Here is a 20,243-nt window from a genome sequence, read left to right as displayed (position 1 = left end):
TTCATGAAATGAACATTTAGTATAAACAAATGCTGTGCAGCGCCTGTGTGCCCAGACAGATCTGCGCCTAATGGCATTACCTCCTTGATTAAAACTGTGATAAAAGAAAGCGATTTCTCCTAAACCTGTTGTTCATGGTGCGTCAGTATACGTAATCAGCACCTCCATGTTACTCACAATACCCTTTCTTGTAATCTATTTCGCCCAAACTGACAAGCCACTTATCTTTAATACTTTCCGTAAACAAATCACAATTTCATCGGCAAACTGGACTCTAATTCCATCCTTATCTTTATGGCTGCCTGTAAACTAAATCGTCAATATCAGATTCATATCGTCAGAGATGAATTACTCTCTGTCCATACTGTCATTCATTTCAAATACGTCATTGTACATTTCATTATAGAGTTTTCGCAGGCAGATGTAATTAGAGAAAATCCCTCCAGAAATAATCAAGTGTCTTTCACTTGTAGATGACTAGTCTTTGTAGACAGCAGCTGTGCTATAATGCATAAATAATTGACTTATTGTGTGAGGGCATTGTCTGACGTCTTCCTTGCATTCATTTCAGTTTCTGGGATTCAACGTTTGTCTGTATATATGTGAGAATCAGGTTTCGCCAGGATCTGCTGCAGTGATAATACCCAGCAAAGTTTTTGTGTGTTTATAGTCCTCTGACAGACATTCACCGCTCGGAGACATGAAGCTAAAGTGTACGGCTGATGCTGAGTGATGCTTATGACTACTTATGAAAGACTGCAATGATCTCTGCTCCTGTCTAACATAGTGTTCATTTCTTTTCAGTGTTGTAATGATGACAGCTGACTGGATTACTTACTCTATTGAAGAATAGGGTAAGTAGATTTCGGATTGGATTCTTCTTTTTGTGCTTGTTGATTTCTAGGATGAAGTGTCACTAATTCTGAATGATTTAAACCCATACCCCCTTAGGTGCAATCAATGTGAAACTTAAGCCATCCAGGTATGCACAATATGATATATTAACATTGGGAATAACATCAAAAATATTGAATCTTTGAAGGACATTCTTTTCTTTTATTGAAAATGTCTTCTGAACTCAGTACATGCGGAATAGTGTTTGAAGTTTTTAAATACTTGAAAATACAGTTGTTGAACATATTGTTTTAACCAGTTATAATTTATTGCATGTGCTGTTTCACATAAGCACTAACTATAGCTTTCACTGCGTTACCCTTTTCAGATAAATGTTCATTGATATAACATAATGAAATACATGCTGCTCTCCAAACAAATGATACTAAGTAAGAAGTGAATCTTGACTGAATCCTAGTTTGAAATTTTCAAATTGAACTGCCCATGTAAGTGGAAGGTAAGTACGAAGACATGCTCTGCAATGCTACACCCAACACTGAGATGTACATCGCTTGTGTGTCTAATGCTGAATGCTCTGCCAGTACCAGTGAGACCAGTGGGTGTAGTTAGTACAGCTACAGCGTGTGAGGTGTGGAGTGGAGATGTAAGGAGTAGAAAGGAATGGAGCGGTGGCTTCAGAATGAAGTGGAGAGCAGCTTATTCTAAGCTTTCTGTTCAACGTCCTGAATTTATCTTCCCAGTGAAATGTGAAACCCATTGAGTGATAGTACATGAATCCCTCCCTTCATGCATCTGTAGAGATACTATACTACAACGCTTCCGTAGTTGAAGGTTATTTGTGTCCTTCTATTAGTCTTGAATTCCAGAATCTCCTGTTCATTAAGAACTATACCATATCTTCTAGTGACTGTTGGCTAATGTCCCTGAATTACATCAGTCGGGCTTGCCTGACCCATTAAGCTGACATGACACAATAAAGAACTGCCCTAGACAGCATTATTCCCCAACTCGAACACTCTCAAAGCTTATGTACGACCTGACAAGCTGCAATGATGTCTCTCTTGGCAGGAAAGCCTTTCTGTTCTGTATTGACCTACCACTCCAATTGTTGTATGAAGGGTTATTGACTGTTGATATGAATAAAGAACTGCCTCTAAATAGAAGCATCTTTTAAAGCACCATGAAATTTCTCTATGCTTTACAAAATAATTTAATGGAAACATTGTCAGTTATAAGATTTGTTCATTTGGGGTAAAGAAAAGAGGAAACTAATTTGGTAAGCATTCTCTTGCAACTGTTTGAGATCAAGGTTAATACTTGAAAGAATCTGGCTTCAATATTATTTTCAAACATTTTGGAAAAGGAAATTTAGTGCATTAAAATAGTGTTTATTCCATATAAATCATTATCTGGTCACATAGAGAAATATTGTTGAGTTAATCATGAAATTCTTCCAGAGAAACTTTTCTATGTTATATGGTGATTGTGTTAAAGTATAGGGAATGTGGCCCAGTGTTTACATGTCATTGTTTCTGTGTGGAGTTGTATCCTTTAAACATGCAACAGACTTCACTTCAGATCACAAGTTCACTTTGACCAGATTATCTTGAATTTTGTCAAGACTGTACCTAATAATGGTCATGAGTTGAAACCTCAGTAGACCTTCCTATCTTGTAGGTTGTCAAGACCTTACCTGTTATGATTACACAATGCCCTGTTATGATAACACATGTACAGTTACCTATTGTCATGAGTTTTAGCCTCAGCTTGACCTTGTTATCATGTGGGTTTTCATGACCATACCTGTTGTCATGAGGTTCAATGATGCAGTAAACAAGTGAAACCTGTATCACTTCAGACTTTCCCCACTGCAAGCCGTAACAGACCTAAATGCTGTTCAAATTGTTAAAACCCAGCTCTCTCCTGAAGTATTTTAAAGAATGACATAATCAAGTCTGTTCTGTCTGGAGAAGTGGAGAAGTGGAGAAGTGGATACTTTTTAAACTTGATACATTGTCACTAGATTGTGCGTCTGTTAATTTGTAAGTATAGAAGAAAAGAACCTGTTACAGCTAACTTGAAGAATACAGTAAAGTTTGACACAACTGGAGGAGTCAGTAAGTCTGCATGATTGATGTTTTTGAATTTCAAGTGTTCAAGACAGGATTGTGTAGGACAGATGATGTATGGAACCATCGATGTGATGAAGTGCTGTATTTCTTCATTTTGTGTGTGAGGAAAGCAGAATATGTCAGATTAGACAAGGAAACTAGACACCCAGCAGAGAGGTCTGTTTGTATTGGAGCTGTACAATATGTGGTACAACACTGTCAGGTATGATTATGTGATTAGTGAAAGAGGAGCAGTGTGTGCTCATTCTGTACATTATGTGGTATGGTAAAGGCATGAATGATTGTGTGTGTATGCCAATAAGTGAAACAAGACTTCTTATGTGCTTACTCTGTACATTATTCTATATGACAAAGGCATGAATGATTGTGTGTGTATGTCCATAAGTGAAACAAGACGTCCTTATGTGCTTATTCTGTACATTATTCTATATGACAAAGGCATGAATGATTGTGTGTGTATGTCCATCAGTGACACAAGACATCCGTATGTGCTTATTCTGTACATTATTCTATATGACAAAGGCAGGAATGACTTTGTGTAAAAGAATATGTGCATTTCTGTAGTGCATCTATTCGCCCAATGGTATGCCCTGTGTGTTGATGTATGTCCTATGTGCGCTGATATATGATATATGACTTAGATGTCCATGGGTGAAACAAGAAGTCTGAGTGCCTTGATGTTATAATAGTTCTGGGCAAAACTATACTTTATTACTAAAAAGAGCTGTTAGGGTAGAGCGAAGTTTACATCTTTTCAAAGATGCCAGATGTAATATAGTCCAAGGATAATTTTGATTAATCTAAGGCAGGAAACAAATGATGGTGTCAGTGACCTAAATGAAGAATCCTTGCACAGGGCAAACTGATGCACTGTTCCTTTGATGTGTCTGCCGCCCTACTGTTTCCACTAGTGAGGTTATTTGCAAACCAAGAAACGGGGTGCAACAGAGTAGTTTACTGTAGCAGGCAATGACAACTGACATGCACTGTGACGTCATGTAGGAGGCTGTACTAGGCAATGGCAACTGACATGCACTGTGACGTCATGTAGCAGGGTGTACTAGGCAATGGCAACTGACAGTTGCACTGTGACGTCGGTTTCATTGTGATGTAATGCAAAAGTGTTCAGTTACGAGGTGTGCAGACTAGAATGGCGCAGTGACACCAAGGCATTGTGACACAATGCAAAAAGAGCATATTATCGTCTGATAAAGTACCGTGGGCATCTTTTATCTTTCACCGAAGCATCTTGGAATGTACAATAATTTTACAGAGCGCAACACGTTCCGATATGATAGTGATAACCAGCTAAGTGATTATGTGTGCTGCACCCTCCTACATTTACCAGTGCAACAGACAACACCTGTAAATGCGTCATGTGTCACAGCTGTTACTCATGCTTTTAGCCACTGGTTTCTTTGGTCCAGATACAAACTTACGCGGGACATCATGTTTATGTACAGATACATCTGTATATGTGTGTGTGTAACTGTGCATGAATTGTGTCTTTTTTATATCTTTGAAGTTGTACTCTCATGCTTTCATACTCCAAAAATTTCAGTTACTTAAATGTTTGGGTTTTTTTCACTTTTGATTACAGTAAGTGAATAACATGAGTGCTTGGGCATTGATGCGTTTACAGAGATAAAAAACTTGGCATTTCCTCATCTTTTAAGCAGTGAAGATTACCCTGATGATGATGTTTTGTAATAGCTCATTTCAGCTCAATTCCTACTGTGATTTATCTGTTTTGTTTCATCACTTGTGTATTGCAACACCTTCACTATTAATTTCCTAGATTTTGTCAATATCACAATGATTTATTGTGGGGCTGTTATGGATTCTGTGTTTAACTTGGTGAACATGATATAAGTGTGTGATATCTACAGATCTATAATTGTCATGTGAATTATGACCGCATCAACTGAAGCTGAAGTTATTGCTGCAGCGGTATCGATTTTAAACATTAAACGTCTCATGTCATGTTGGAATCAATACGTCTTTAGCCTAATACACTCAAATTTCCCATAACTGCTTAAAAATAGCTTCTCTAAGGAAAGTTCTTTCCTATGTTTTATTGTCTCTTAAAGGCATAGAGAAATGGATTGATAAAATAGATTTCATAGTGTGTTTTTCATGAGTTAATTTTAGAATCCGTAGACTGTCATTTTTATCAGCCAATTTCCAGTTATTGTAGAAAAGTCAGTTTGGTTTGGAAACATTGGGAACATGCCTCTAGAGTGTCTGGTATCTGATTAGAGTGAGTGATTGGGTTGGTCATGCAAAGGGAGTTAAGTTCAGTTTGTGCTATCACGTTGCAGCTTAATTGAAGATCTCTGTATTCCTTGAACCTCTATGTGCTAAGGAAAGAAGCGAACATCTGAATCCTGGGTGTGTTGTGTAGCTCACAGAGCAGGAGTTGTTGCTCACTCTCTTAACCACTGCTTTCTCTTGTCTGGAATCATTACATTTTATGTAATGAGCCACACTCATTTCATAAATTTACCACCAGCATGATGTAGTAGATAAATGTATGTCATAGTGCAGGATTTCAGTAGTGATATCCCATGGCCAGGTGAAAAGATGTTCATAAATGGTGTTTGTTATTACCTAGATGATGATGATGTTTGTTGTTGTTTGTTGTTGCTTAGATGATGATGGTGTTTGTTGTTAATTAAATGTTGGTTGTTTTTACTTAGATGGTGTTTGTTGTTGCTTAAGTGGTGTTTGTTGTTACTTGATGGTGTTTGCAAGGAGGAGATAAACTGATGACAGGCCAGCTTGGAGCTGATATTCTTGTTAAACTGCAGCATCGAATCTCCGCACTAGTGCCAGCAGCAGCATGATATGCAAGTGCAATAATCTTGAATTTGAAACTCAAATCCATAGTGCTTCACAATTTGTAAGTACTCACACACACACTCACTACCCATCCATTCACCAACTCCTCTCTAAACCATTCCACTCACTTACTCACACACTCACTCACTCACTCACTCCCCATCCATTCACTGAGTCCTCAATAAAGCCTTCCACTCACTCACTCCCCATCCATTCACTGAGTCCTCAATAAAGCCTTCCACTCACTCACTCCCCATCCATTCACTGAGTCCTCAATAAAGCCTTCCACTCACTCACTCCCCATCCATTCACTGAGTCCTCAATAAAGCCTTCCACTCACTCACTCACTCACTGACTCATCCATTCACCAACTCCTCTCTAAACCATTCCACTCACTTACTCACACTCACTCACTCACTCACTCACTCACTCACTCACTCCCCATCCATTCACTGAGTCCTCAATAAAGCCTTCCACTCACTCACTCCCCATCCATTCACTGAGTCCTCAATAAAGCCTTCCACTCACTCACTCCCCATCCATTCACTGAGTCCTCAATAAAGCCTTCCACTCACTCACTCCCCATCCATTCACTGAGTCCTCAATAAAGCCTTCCACTCACTCACTCCCCATCCATTCACTGAGTCCTCAATAAAGCCTTCCACTCACTCACTCACTCACTGATCCATTCACTACTCCTCTCCAAAACCTTCCACTTACTCACTCATCTCCAACTCACTCACTCACTCACTCACTCCCCATCCATTCGCGGAGTCCTCAATAAAGCCTTCCACTCACTCACTCACTCACTCACTCACTCACTCAAGAAATACTCCTATTTGTATAGCCATTATTGTTGACATGTTCGACGGTGCTAGGATAAATATATTTCAAGTAATCTGTTCCTATGGTAATTTACAGTTGCAACCAAAGCATAATGAACGAACATAGATGATAATTTCATGAACAATGTTATATACATGAGTATGTGATCCAATGCTGGCATTTCTTCTGTATGTTTGGTCCAGAGGCACTAATGATGAATGGACCGTGGGCAAGTACTTGACAATTACCTTCACTTAAAAGGTGCTTTCCATCTCATTGCATATTTACCATGTCGATTTCAAATGAAAAATATGGAAAGCATTGAAATCATGGTCCAGTTATGCAAATGATTAAAACAAAACTCTCCCTTGAATGGGTTATTGCAATGAGGCTACTGTGTTCATAAATGAATCAGTGCAGTTTTTTCCTCCATATCTTGCAGTGAATGTTAAAAAATGTGGACCATTGTATACAAGCATCTTTGACACCATGGTAAAAAACATTGGCGCCAATTTCAATTTCATGCAACAGGAAATAGTGACAGAATCAGTAGGATTTTTTTACTTCTTAGCAGTGTAAAAGGAGTTTTTAAATACTTCATCCCAGCTCAGAGTAAACTTTCATTTTTGTGTAAGTGTCTTTCTCTGATGCTTTAGACATAGAAATGACAAAGTGCTGTACGTCTATCACAGCGTTCCTTTAATAAAACTTGTGTGTTTTGTGAAGATACAATCGATGTGCAGCAATTGTGCAATGACCTAATCAGAAAGATACCATTTCTGAATCACCATGATCCCAGGATGTGCACCGGGGCCAAACATAAGGGAGAGTAAATGAAGTGGGTCTTCCACTGCTTTTACCAATGTTTCAGCTACATTATGGCAAAGAAAACCAGCTCTGCCCCATACATCACTCTCATCGAGATTCCATATTGGCACTTTTTGCCCATTTAATTTGTTAGTTTTTCACATCCTTGCACATTATAGTCTGATTCAGACTCTGGTGCAGTGGAGTAGCCTAGTTGTTCAAGCATTCCCTTGTTTCATGTGTTTGATTCCTCACATGGGTACAAAGTGTGGAGCCCATTCCTGGTGTCCCTTGCCGTGATAATGTTGGAATATTGCTAAAAGCAGCATAAAATAATACTCTCTCAAAGAGAGAAAGGAAGGGGGTGGGGGGTGGGGGGTGGCAGAGAAAGAGTATTATTGTGTGTACAGCATACAAATGCATGCGTGCATGCGTGTTGTTTGTGTGTGATTGATTGTGGTGAGGGTGTTCATGCATTGTGCACAAACCCTGTCCTTTCAAACCTTGATCACCCTTGTCAAAGGTACAGTCAATTCAAAATAATTCCTATCTTGCAGGTTTCATCATGAACCTCTCTGGAGCACTGGTTGATATGCTTGCATGTATTTATGTACCAATGTGAAAGTTTATTGATGTTCGTTTGGAGAATGTCCAAATATTTAATTTCCACTGAAGCATTCCATGACATTACTGTCTCAAGTGGGTCTTATCTTACTAGTTACATAGAGGCAAAAACTGAACAGTTCATGTGTTCTCATATCCTAATACCCCAGGCCTTAATAAATGAATGGAAGTTGATTCCAACTGTCAACTGCACCTATATCCTATCAAAATAGATTAATACAATAAATAATTTAATGGCTGTTTCATTATAGCACAAAGAGAATGCTATAAGTTCCAGCTATGTCAATATATTTGCTGTCGATGTGTGTAAATCTAGTGGGACGCTTTCTACAAAGAGAAGCATCACAGATCATTCCACAAAAAGTCCTAACAAAGTACTTATTATCCAGAGGTTAATATCATAGAGCTACTCTTGTCCCTTGATAGCGATAGAATAACGATCGTGAGATGCAAGACTTGTCCCTTCTTGACCTTTGCTAAATCGGTGGAAAGTAAAGCAAATTTGATAGAAACTTTCACCACTTTTCATCAGTCATGTGGAAAAGTGAGCTAATGTGTCGTCAATTTTGTCAATATTGTTATATACGTGTGCATCAATATTGATGCCCACGTCCATTACGGTGATGTGAATTTCCTTGTTTTATCACAGTCAGTTTTCTGGGATTCTTAGAGGTGTGAGACTTCTTGAGGACCAAATTGCTTCGCATTTACCAAATAAATCAGCCAAGACTCATCCTGGGAGTTTATTGTTGATTTGATAGACGATGCATGAAAATAATGAAGGCTTGTTGACAGGTGCTTTTGTGGTATTGATTACTTGTCGATTTCACCATCATATTGCTGAAATGTAGTTATGTGTCAATCATCAGAGATTGGAACGATTAGATCGACATGAATTCTTTAATCAAACTAGTGATGATGAATTAAATGATGATGCATAATTTTTCAAAACTTTACAAAATGTTTCTTTGTATGATGATAAATGAGACTTAATTTGAAGATCAGTGTCCTGAGCTGTTTCTTTGCAAATTATTTCTGTAGCTTGATACACCTTTCAGCCTTTCACATTTACATTTCAAGGAAATTGGACCTTAACACAATCCAAATGAAGAGAAACAATGTTGACAAGGAAATCATGATTCCAATGTATTTAAGCCTGTTTCATTTGTGAATGCCTTCTGTTGAGCTTTGTAACATTGCTTGATCAATCAGTTGAAAATAATTGCAGAAAACATTATATTGAGTTGTCACTAGGATTTGGTGGTATGTTGCCTGTAGAATCAACATGGCCTTTGATTCTGTGATGTGAGTAAACATGGCATACCAGCTTGGTCTTCAGTGTTGTTGAATACAACTGTTCTTTATCACTTTTCAAGATTAATGGATTTATATCCCCTTGACTATTCTACTGTTGCAGGTTAGGGTTCGATTAATTCGGGCAAATTGGCTTTTGGAAATGTAATGATTTCAGTAAGTCATGTTAACTCTAAAGCTATCTCCTCTGGCTTTGACCTATGTTTTTGTCAAAGGTTTCATGATGTAGCTTGCTGCAAAGCCTGTCGATTACTGAGTGAAATATTGTCTTTGTGCTATAATGTGTAAATGGAGTTAGACAGGTTTTAAAAATCTCAACAGCCACAATGGATGTGTTCAGTGTTGAAACCTTGTTTTGTGTTTCGTGTGTGTTGAAATGACAAATTGGTTAAGTTAAGGTCACTTAGCAGTGAAAAGATGTTAAGCCAGCTTTCCTTATAATGTTTTTGTAATGATTGCTTCCATGGTTGTGTAAACTTGAATGTTTGTCTGTGATTTGGGTGGAGGGGCCAATAGTGGTTAAAGAATTCAACTGTCATTTGCAAACATGGAATCTAGGTTTGACCTCCAGCTGTTCTCCCTTGGTATATTAGTGTTGCTAGTTTTTGAAAATGTTGTGAGTGTCATTCACTCACTCTCTCAAAAACATGTTTGGTACAATGAAGCACTGAAGAAGTAAACAAAAGAAGTAAATACCAGTGAAAATCTTTAATCCTTGCCTGCCATAAGAGCTGTCTAAAGAGAGCAGGTTGTTGGGGTGCCTCTCTTGGTTAGTGTATGTGATTGTATATCTTGCATGGATTGATGTTCTTCATGTCAGTCATGTCAGTCAGTCAAGATACTGTGGTCCAGTCATACCTGACTACCATGATTTTGCTGAGTGCAGCATTGAAGATCTGAGTTTAAACTTATTTTGAGGGGCCCATGCTTGTTGTAAGAGGAGACTAACTTGGATCAGTTTGTCATGTCCGATGACTTGGTTAACTCATGTCATTGCATCCCAATTGCACAGATTGATGCTCATACTGTTGATCATTTGTGTGGTTCATGCTTGATTATTTATAGACTGCTGCAGTATAGCTGGAATATTGCAGACTTTAGCATAAAATTAAACTCACAATATAAATGATGAAATTCAGTCTTTTGTCAGTGTGTGTTTAATTGTGGTGGATAGCGACAATGCTTCTCAAACTATTAAATTAGAGGTTTTGGTGTGTGTGTTGGGGCTAGGGGTGGGATGGGTCTTGAAGATTTAAATGGTTGTCTTGAGCTTCTGCCAGCTGTAGTATAACCTTTGTATTATTATACATTATGTGCATCTGATGATAAGATGAAATGTAGTGCATCTGATGTTAAGATGAAGTGTAGTGTAAGTGTATCCCTGCCCGCTGCTAATATTTCAGCTGGTAATAGGAGCTGTTGTCTGGGATGCCCGACTTGCCAGGAGGACAGATCATACTAATATATAGTTAATCTGTGTGTAGGTAGGCTGGTGTATTGTTTCTGTCATTGAATTAGAATTATCTGTCTCGTCGTTGTTGAAGAAGTTAGGAATTACTTGTAAAAGCAGTCATCATTCTCCATTGTATCTCAGTCCACCATTCTCTGTTATGTTCCACAGTGTCTGTTGTGTTCTAGTCCACCTCTATCTTTTGTGTTCTAGTCCAGTTTACCTGTGAAGATCCAGGTTTAAATTGGTCTTCAGTTACCCATGTGAGTGACAGGATTGGGTAATGAGGCCCTGTGACTTGGTTGATACCTGTCATCTCATCCCAATTGGGTACATTGATGGTCATGCTCTTTATCACTGGATTGTCTGGTCCTGACTTGATCATCCAAGATAACTGACATATTGTTGAGTGAGGCATAAAATTAAACTCACTCACCTTAATGCACCTCTCTGTTGTGTCCTGGGTTACCCCTATTTGTTCTGTCCCAGTCCACCATTTGATGCTGCTGGTGCTAAAGTTTGTACATAACTGAATCATGTCAAATAGGAAATGTTAGCACATCAGCCAGTCAGCAGCCAGCTACCCCTCACCACAACATCTGGAATAATTCATCAGACAGACAAGCTGTAAATATGTTCTCCTTTTTGAGACCTTTCTTGTGAATCAGACTAGCTGCATCAGCTACCTTTTAGGCCTTCAATTTCATTATTTCATTGACTGTTGCATTTGTCTTTGATGTTAGTTATGAAGCAAAAATTGAGTATAGATTGTTAATAAAATGTGACTATCAGTCCATTTTATGAGCAATAATGGCTCATGTTATCGACATGTCCTTCATGGATCACATCACATGTTTGGATGATATTGATGTGATATCAACGTGTTTACTGTACATTTCTCCCTAGGGGTTATGTGTGATAGATTGAAAAGAATTAACAGTCTGCAAGTTCCAACTGATATATCTTTCCTTCTGGTATATATGGAACTGCAGCCTTCAAAATTGAGAAGTGAAATTCAAATAAGATTTCAATTCCTGGTGGCGCTAAACCATACAGGTTTTGTGTTTGTGAACTAAATAAGGACACTGATATTCTATTGAGCATTTTGGGGGACATTGGTAAACTGTTTTGTATTGTCCATTCTAAAAGGACAGTGGAGTCACCATTGTGTTAGCCAGCTTCTATTTCTGGTTTCATTTAGCTGTAATGGGGTGGAGGTGAGTCAGGTTGACCTTGTGGACACATAGTCTGTGAAAACATGATATTCATCTCTGAACACTGGGTTTGGTCCAACATCTATAGGTGTTCACTGTCTATCTGTGTTTTACCATTGTTGAGTCCCCCGAAGCTTTGTGAGTGGTATAAGTGCATTGACGAAAAGAATAGCAATTGAAAATTGATCTCATTATAGTGTTAAATGTGAAAAAGGTATAGATACAGTGGAAGCTGTCTAAACCAGCACTCATTGGGACTGAGTTATAATCCAGTTTAGACAATGTGCCGGACTGTAGAGCAGACAATAAATGTACTCACCACAGATGGGACTGAGATTTTGTGCCGGTGGTTACAACTTGCCGGATTGGACAGATGCTGATTTTGACAGTATCCACTGTATGTAGAATGTACAAAAATGAGAACACCGTTCTTGTCCATTTGAATAGGTTTTCAAATGATCATAGTTTCACAGACTCACAATATATTCATAAACATTTTATTCAGCATTATGAACTCAACAGCATGAATAAAGGCAATAATGCAACAGTAACCCAATATAGTCCTAGGCCAAATGCTAGAAAAGTCCCTATCTTTTAGGATCTCTCAGTAGCAGTAAACGTGTTATTCAGTAATTGGTATGACACCTCCCATCCTCCAAAGATTCTACTTCTTGTTGATGCGGAACTAGCTACAGGGTGTATCAGGTTCGGTCCACTGGGTTCAGTCCACTGTTGATACAGTGTCCACATGTTCATAGACAAACTGCTTGAGAATTGATCACATTGTCTAATGGGTGGTGACAAACACTGGTGTTCAACATGGTCAAGATATGTAGTATGGGTGATAAGGCTGGGTGTATCATATTACCCGACTTTGATGATATCTCTACATTTGGCCTAGGAGTAAATATATAATCAGGAAATCAGAAACAGTTATCTTTTTAGCGTGTACTAGTTTTTGAGCTTGTGGAAACATAGTCAAAACTAATTGGAATTGCATGGAATCACATGCAATGTATTACTTTCTTTCCATTATTCAGCTTCATGTTCACATTAAATTTATGATAGACATAAGGTTGGCATAGTCTGAAGAAATATTTTCATCATTATTTTGTATTTGATACTATTATTGCCATTACTATTTTCATTTTCATTTTCATTCTTATTTATGTTGAAATTGTCTGTAAAATTCAAATTTATATGATGAAAAATTAGAGAGAGAGAGTTACAGACCCTCTCCACAATAGACAGTTTTACCTTGTTTTGATTCAATAGCTCGTAATTCATTGAAACGTCTTATGGAAGTCTAGTGGTTTAAGCGTTGTCAAGCTGAAGCTGAAGTTTCATTCCCCGTATGGATGCGAAGTGTGAAGACCATTACTGATGTCTTTCCCTGAAATTGTGATATTGCTGGAATATTGCTAAAAGTGACATTAAACTAAACTCACTGTCCCTCTCTTGATGGTGTCTAAACAGACAGGATGTACACACTCACCGTTTTGGTAAAGAACAGGGTGCCTTCATAAACACATACTCATTAGTGGCATCTTTGAGTGGCATTTTTTAAGCTGGGATGTACAGTTATGACAGATTGTTTTATGGCTATCAGTTTCTGTTATTTTCTGAGTGTCATGTTTCAATACATACTCTTGTGCCACTTTCAAGTTCATTAACTTATATCTGTTGGTCATCCAGTAATATGATGTTGGGGCCCAAAGTAGTGTAATGCCAAGTTACATGCTTCACTTGGTTTACAAGAAATTTGTTTCGAATCCTTGTACATGCTCAGTCTCCTGTCGCTTATTGTATATGAATGAATTGTGGTCATCCAGACATATTAACACACTTTTTAAAGTATGTCTGTCTTGAATATCCATGAACACCTGGTGTTATTGCTGATCTGTGTAGTGATCCATTTAAATATATACTGAGAGAAATAAAGCTATTCAAAGCTGGTGATGAAAAGTGGAAAACTTTAAAGGAACACTTGAATTTTCCTGTGATCCTTTATTTGTTTCTCTCAGTCTATTTCAGTGCTATTTTGCATTTTTGCATCTATTTTTTATGAATAATCAAGACTGGTTATTCGTTGCTTTGACCATTTACATTTCAAAGCAGTTGTAGATAACATACAATCTACAATTTCAATAAATGAAATTTTCTTAAGGTCAATTTATTTCCCACAGGATGCGCAGTGTAAATATTTTCAATCTCTACTTGACTTCTTTAACATATAGTATCTGTTTGAACCCAGCTTTGAATCCTGATTCTTTTTGACATATTTACTTGAGTGTTATTCTGTAATTGCAGCTTTCTTGTTAACCTTCAGTTCACATCCTTCTGCAAAAGGCAACTAAGTTTGTAAAAAATATGATCAGCAAATCAGTAGAATGACATCAAAGTAATCAAGCTAAGTGTTAGAGATCAATATGGGTCCAGATATGTAAGGGATACTTTGTAAAGAACAGAGACTACATCTGATGTGATGCTGCCGTAGTTTAGCGCTGAACAAGGAGGCAGTTCCCCAACTCTGGTAGCCTTATGGTATTGTATGTTTGAATAGATCATGGCATTGTCCTCCAATGACGTTCGGAGAGGATGTATGGAATGCTTCAATTCAACCTACAGATCTCGGGGGATATGCAATGCTGACATGCAATGAGCTTCATTGCAAAAAATGTGTTAGATTTCTAATGTACTACCATAGTGAATTGGGAACTTACACTCATACATTCCCCAAGTGCATTGCTTATTTCAAAGAGCAGTAGCTCATTTGGGGTTGATGACCCTAGGGACTAGGCCTGTCTCGTTGAGATGTTACTACCTGAATATAGACGTGAAAATTTATTGATGACTGGTTGTATTAAACAAATTAATAAATATTTAATTCAGATGAGAATACAAAGAATTGACATAGTATTTTGGGTAAGCTTAGAGCATGATTGTGTTTCCAGATGTTGAAAGGTGTTGTGTGTGGCTTTCAGGATGACAGAGAAATGAAGCTGTATTCTGCCGTTGTTGGTAGGATTGTTACACAAAGCAAATGGTGCTGAATAGTTTTTCAGCTGCTTGAATACTTTGCTACAGATAGCTGTGATCAACACTGTACTTTTCCAGTATTCATTTATGCACACTATTTGTCTGAATGAAGAATTGTGTATGTTTGATGATGAATAAGGCAGGGTTTGTACAATGATGGAAATGTTCTCCACTGGGAAAAACAAACCCTCACTGGTGATTCTGGAGAAGACTTGATTATCGTCATGCATATGCTGATGAGGACAATGACCTTACTGATCTGTGTCTAGGTTTTGGAAGCTTTCTTAGTGCTAAGATAGTCGCTAGTGCTAAACATAGACATTAACTTATGACTATCTTACTGCCAAGAGAGCTTTGAAAATGTAGACCATGATCTTATAGTAACTTGATCGTGAGTGATTGTGACTTGATTGTGAGTGATTGTACCATCAAGTATGTGGTTGTACATTGATAATGTATGGTATGCAGGGGCCGTTGGGTAGCCTTGTGTATTTCTTCATCATCATGAAGGCCAGATTTCAGTATCCTGCAATGTGTGAAGTCCTTTTCTGGTGGTCCCCACCTGTAATGTTGCTCGAATATTGCTAAAAGCCAAGTAAAAGCATAATTACTTACTAATTGTGTGTGACTGTATAATTATGGAAAGATGTGATTTTACCTTGATGACATGTGATCACACAACAATGATGTGTGGTAGCAGCTTAATGGTGTACAAAGATTCTCATTCTATCACATTCTGCTCAGCCAGTCTCATATTTAGTTATTATCAGCTTAGAAATAGTTGACTGAAGCATTAATCTACACCTGTGATAGAAATAAAGTTGATGACACTAGATGAAGGTGAAGGTCACTAAAGTAGGTCTTGTGTGTCCAGTTTTTTCTTCATCTCCTGTTGTCATCTATTGTTCATTCTTCTTGATACAAACAGTTTTGAGAATGAAGTGGAACATATTTTAACAAAATATATTAAATCAGTGATTCATGTATAATTATCCTCCAGCCACTTGTCAGTCCCTGCTCGTCTAATCAAAGTTCATCCCTCAGCATGTTTCCACAAATGGGAATTCTGTGAATCAAATCATTACAACAGCATTGACATGGTTACCAAGAAACCTGTCAGACAGTGTCAGGAACTTGTTTGAGTTGGTACATACCATGGACATAGCCCCTATTTAAACTGCCTGCATAGATGGTAAGGATATTTCTTCGTACATACCGATTTCAAAGAATGTGTCAGTAGCCCCATCTACATTAATCAACAAATCTATATTAATAAAAACAGCTTCCATGACCAGTGAAGTAGCCACTTGGAAAAAAACCCACAGTTTCCTCAAAACTTGTTGCTGCAGAAGGAGAACCGGTCCCCTCGCTCGATGAAGCCTACGGGATATTGACGAGGGAAGAGGAGTGGCAGCCATATTAAAGTTTGATATGTTAGTTCCAGGAAGATGTTAAGTTTGATGAGGTTACAATTGATATTCATTTGGGAAAACCGACAAAATCTTTTTGTGTGAATTGTGTTTTTTGTATTCTTGATACAACTTTTATGCATTTCCTATAGGGAATAATAATTTTTCAACCCGTTAATGAGGTCCTGGATGCCTCCAAGGGCACTGGTGACTTGTAGAACAAAAGTTTAAATAATGTATCTTCATGATTTATCAACAGTGCCCAGTTGTAGATGTGTTGTATTTGTTGGAACATTTTTTTTGAAAGTTGGGCAAAGGATGTGTTATGGACAATAAAGAACTGTCTTCATGATGAATCAGTTTTTAACTTTAGAAGTAACAGAATCAATCTTCAGCTTTATGAGCACCTGAATATGAGTGTTAATTTTTGGAACTTTAAAACTGAATTTGCCAGATTATTTTTTGTAAGTTTTAATGTGGAATCTTTACCTTCAGACATTTTTCTGTATGCTGATGTAGTTTGACAATTTTTTCAAGTGTTTCAGTGCATTATTGAAAAAAAGTTCTGAATATGTTTAAAACCAAAGAGCATTTCTGGTTATCAGAACAGGTAACATTAGAAAGTGCAACTTTCCTCAATTATTTATTTTCCTCAGTTTGGTGACTCAATTTAACGGTCGTAAACAGAATAATATATTTATGCCCAAAACATACTATGTTTATGACACTCGTGCCTAAGTATCAGTAAATCCTTTCGCTCTCGTTCGGGAAATACCAACATTTAGGCACCTGTGTCCTAACCATATTATGACATGGAAACTCATATAATATCCTCTATATATCTAGGCATATTAGTGATTGACAGAATGAGCATTAATCTATGCTGTTAAGGCATAAGTACTCACTGTCTGCAAGGGAATAATTCAGGAACTGTTCAGAAGCCCAAGGAGTAATTTACATGCACCAAGTTCTCTTACTTCATCCTCCTCAAACAAAGCCTCTGCCATTCTGCTTCAACAATAAGCAATTTTGGGATAGAATATTTGAAAATGAATCGTTTCCAAACAAAAATGTTTTTGTCTATGGAATGGCTTTCAGTGCATGCCAAACAGATTTACATTTGATTGAATTATCTTGGATCAAACATGGAAACTCCATGACACTGGAAGATTTCCAGGATGTGGCAAATTGGCAAGAAATGAAAGGCTGGAGATTTATTGACAACTGATTGTTTGTTTTGTCTGAAAATTGTGAAAGAAGCTTGTGGGAATTAATTGATTATACATCTGACATGCTTATAAATTGTTTTTTGCAATTGTATACTATTGGCTTCACTTAAACAAATATTTCTAATACGAAGCAATTTTGTATCTGGAAAATGAATTTGTTAATTTGTTATTGATTTTGAGTGCTGTTCTGGTCTGAGTGACTGTGATCGGGAGGATCAGATTGCCAAGTTGCAGGAACTTATAATGCTAGAGTATTTATTGTTTCATGTTGTATTTTGCCCCCATAGGGATTTTGGAGATGACTTGTCTACAGCTTGTAATAGGTAACATCTGTAGCCCAGTTGTCAGTTGGTTGCGGCTTGCTGTTCAAATTTGTGTTCCTTAGGCACACCAAAAATCCTGGTTTGATTATGATTCTAGCTCATAGCACAGGTTTATGGGTATCACAAATGGTAAGTAACAAACTTGCATTCTCACTCACTCACTGAGTTAATGTGACCCGCAGCGTTCATTGCTCATGTTATCAACTCTTGGTTTGTCAACCAGAATACTACATCAGGCAGTCAACATATGTTTGGAACAGTTCTAATGTGGACACAAAACACTCACTCCAGTGTTGCTGTTGTTCTTTCTCATGCTCTGCATGCTCTGCATTGTGGCCATGAAACAACAATCACACCCTGGTTGTTATTCCTACTGATGCACTGGGATGTATCCATGAAATGCACTAGAGGCGACAGAGATTAAGGGTTTCTGCAGTGGCTGTAGCCGTACCTTGGAATATACAGATTGTGCTTTCATTTGATTCCCAGTTGCAACTTCTGCAGCTTCTGATTGATTCATCGAAGCCGATGCAATAACAACATTTTATGGACTCTAGTGTTTAGCCATTAATTGTTCCAGTGTAGACCTCACAGCACCAAATGTCAGAAATAAATAATGCCCTCATGATCCCACAGGAGCTTGGTGGTTTTAGTGACAAACTGAGGTGAATTTTCATCTTGGGTAGTAAAGACAACACCTCATTCGACATTCCAAATAACATGTAATCTCCCCCTTGTGAATTAATTGATTTATGAGGCTCCAGACACTGGGAAGAACAGTTATAATTATTTGTGTAGCCAGAATGTTGTTGTCTGTCGAAAAGCAGATATTGTTAAATATTTTTGTCAAAACAGCAGTTTTAATGCCTGTGTGAGGAATCGTATCTGAAGAACTCTTCACTTGTTGCAATATAAATGATCCTGATTGTTTTTAGGTGTACCCTTGAAGGATGCTTGATTGTCCCTTTACAAATTGGAATGGAAGTGATATTAAAAACCAAACTGATGCTGAACATATATGTAGGTGCCTCAATGACCTTTGACATACTCATGGAGGACTGAACTTTCATGTAGCTGAAGCTAACTTAAACGACCCTTGACCTAATTCTGAAGGACTGAGCCTTATGTAACTGAAGGTAGTGTAAACAACCCTTGACCTATTTCTGAAAGACTGAACTTTAATATAACTGAAGGTAACTTAAATAACATGTGACCTGTTCTAGAAGGACTGAACCTTAATACATCTGATGACACTTCGAATCTCAATGATGCTCAAACTGTTGTGAAGGTTTTTGGTCCATGCAGCAGAAAACTTCATTTCCCATGACATTTGCTGATTGTTTTCATGTGTTTAAGTGTAAGACTGACATAAGACTGACTGTCACATTATATATCTCAGAATCCTAAACAGTCTTTCAACAACAGCGTTCAATTTCACCAGTTGGATGGTTTCCTAGTGTGTCTGTATATAAATGGTATTAGTTTCACATATGATCCCATATCACTGGAATGGGCAGAGTGCAAGTTGTGAAACCCTTTCTGTAAATTGAATCATGTATAGTGACATGAGCCAGACGAGTCAAGTTTGAAATGTGATACTTATTGTCAGTAGGGGTTAAGCTTGCTGGCTCACTGATGTGCTTTGGGGATTCTAAGAGTTAAACCAGTGGGTCCCTAGTGCCAAATGGCATGTATCAGAGTAGCTTATATTGGCATCAGATGGCCATATATGTATGATACAGGGATGACATTTGAGACTCTGTAATTCATGATCACACTGTTTGTGTGTATGGAGTGTAGGGGATTGCTAGGCCAATCATAATCCTTCTTGATGTGGGCGTCAAAGGAATTTTTTATAACAGCTAGTGACAATGGCATTAATGGCATAGATAGTGAACACATTGATGATATTAATGATAAAAGTAGTGAACACTATGATAGCATTTTATACAAATCTGAACACATTGATGGCATTTTGATACAGATGGATGACATTTGAAACAGATGGCAAACACATTGATGACATTTGACACAAGGGGTAAACACAATAATGACATTGACACAGATTTGGACACATTGGTGACATTTGACATAGGTAGTGAGCATAGTGATGACATTTGACACAAGTGGTAAAAACAGTGATGACATTTGACACAGGTAGTGAACATAGTAATGACATTT

At 37.8% G+C, this 20,243-nt stretch overlaps 1 protein-coding gene across 2 annotated transcripts in view; it reads left to right on the top strand.

The window, feature by feature from the left end:
* LOC137283491 (probetacellulin-like) overlaps window positions 1-20,243 on the top strand; it is a 232,155-nt gene that overhangs the window by 79,200 nt on the left and 132,712 nt on the right. Inside the window, exon 2 of one of the 2 annotated variants that reach the window (XM_067815017.1) lies at window positions 805-854. The gene's annotated coding sequence lies outside the window, so the exon portion shown is untranslated. Of the gene's footprint in view, window positions 1-668; window positions 855-20,243 lie in introns of those variants that run through there. The other variant, XM_067815018.1, reaches the window with a different exon arrangement.

This window comes from Haliotis asinina, chromosome 5 (assembly GCF_037392515.1).
Source record: "Haliotis asinina isolate JCU_RB_2024 chromosome 5, JCU_Hal_asi_v2, whole genome shotgun sequence".
Lineage (NCBI taxonomy): Eukaryota > Metazoa > Mollusca > Gastropoda > Lepetellida > Haliotidae > Haliotis > Haliotis asinina.
This window is presented reverse-complemented; position numbering and strand designations above follow the sequence as displayed.